General features: G+C 53.4%; 1 protein-coding gene across 2 annotated transcripts in view; it reads right to left on the reverse strand.

Moving 5' to 3' along the window:
• The window catches only part of Ddx42 (DEAD-box helicase 42), a 43,923-nt gene extending 42,389 nt beyond the window's left edge, over positions 1–1,534 (reverse strand). Inside the window, exon 1 of one of the 2 annotated variants that reach the window (XM_046427723.2) lies at positions 1,116–1,534. The gene's annotated coding sequence lies outside the window, so the exon portion shown is untranslated. The other variant, XM_046427722.2, reaches the window with a different exon arrangement.
• Between the last annotated feature and the right edge of the window lie 92 nt (positions 1,535–1,626).

Below are 1,626 nucleotides of genomic sequence, written 5' to 3' on the forward strand. Positions count from 1 at the left end.
ACAGTAGGCATCAATAGAAATATTCCTTGAATGAATGAGTTATATTATGCTACATAATCTTCCTTCTGGGTACAGAAAAATACTTTTTTCACCGATGAAAGTTTTAAAGACAAATTTTTATTCTAAACACCGCTCACTTTCTACCTGCCAGAACTGGGCGGGACTCTAAAAAGTTTAAATGAATTAATATACAGTTCTTTGCCCCGTAGGAACTCGTGCGTGTATATGTGGCTGTGCAAATATACAAAAAATCATTTACGAAACAACATACAGGGAAGCCACAGAAAATTAAAAGGCAAACTAAAAGACTGAGGGCCAAAGAAGGAAATGCTCACAGGATAAGGAATCTATAGTGCCCCCCAAACTCTCACTAATATGTTTTTCCCTATATTTTTGGTGTGCGTGCTTGCAATCCACATAAATTATTTACTAACATAAGCTTTCAAGCAGGCCGCAAAAAGTTTGTGACAATGGTGATGCTAACCCCTGATTTACCCAAGGTTTCACAAAGATCACTGTCTTTACAATCTTCTTGTTTGTCAACTTTTGCTCCCGGGAACACCTACTCCGGGACTTTTATCTCCCTGCCTACCTGAGTCAGAATCCTCCCGGTGGCTCTCGGCCTCGGAGCCCAGCACCCTGCAAATCCCTTCCCTAACCTGGCAGGCGCCGCCTCCGGAAAGCCGCCAACTGGGCCTCGGCATGAGTTGCTAGCAGCGGGAGCCGTGGGAGGGCGACGCAGCTCCGAAGGCTCCCTCGAGGCCTCAGACTGCACTCCCATCCCTCCCCGGCCCCAGGACTGCCGGGGCCCAGAGGCTCCGCCGACTCTTTGTTAAGCGAGGCCGGGGTTCCTCAGCCTTCGCTAGGCCCCACAGTTACCTCTAGTGCTTCAAAGGGCTAGCGACCCCGCGTCCTGCCTCCCCCTTCCCCCTCTGCCACAAACCTGCTGCTATGGCTGCAGCGGCAGCTGCTACTACCGCCGGCGCGGAGAGAATCCCACGGCCCAAAGTACGCGCGGTACAGGCCCCGTCCCGCCGCGCTCCTCCCTCTCCGCCCCCTTCTCCGCCGCCGCCGCCTCTCGGCCCGTTGCTGGAGGGGGGGAGGGGAACACACACCTGACATGCGCAGTAAAGAGAGCGCGGGCCAAAGGGCGGGGCCTGGGGGCTACGGCTGCCGGAAGGCTCCGCTACTTCCCGCCCATGAAGTTCCAGAATCCCTCACAGGCTCCTTGGGCACTTTGACGGGAAGCTGCTGCTTGGGTGAAGTGTTCATGGCCCGTCAAGAAAGGGGGTCTGGGATGAAGAAAGAGTGGCAGTAACAGGGAGTCGCTCAAAAATTCAAAGAGAAAGGAGGTTGGCTGAAAACCACGTATACATAAAAAAAGTCGATCCCAAATCAGCTCCTTTGTAAATAAGACTTGGGCAACATTTCCTCTCATGCCTGTGACCACATGGTCCCATAGAGCATGGCCACCTTTAGCTTCCGGAGCACCAGTTCAGAGTGACGTCAACCCGACTGGACCCTAATAGAAAATGCCGGCTTCGGCGAGGGCACTTACGGCCCACGGGCGGGGATTATGTAACCTTCCCAGAAGTCCCATCTCGCTTCTTCTGGGCGGTGGAGGGG

This window comes from Marmota monax, unplaced genomic scaffold (genome assembly GCF_021218885.2).
Source record: "Marmota monax isolate L192 unplaced genomic scaffold, Marmota_monax_Labrador192_F-V1.1 WCK01_AAM20220418_F8-fsc00285, whole genome shotgun sequence".
In the NCBI taxonomy this organism is placed as follows: Eukaryota; Metazoa; Chordata; class Mammalia; order Rodentia; family Sciuridae; genus Marmota; species Marmota monax.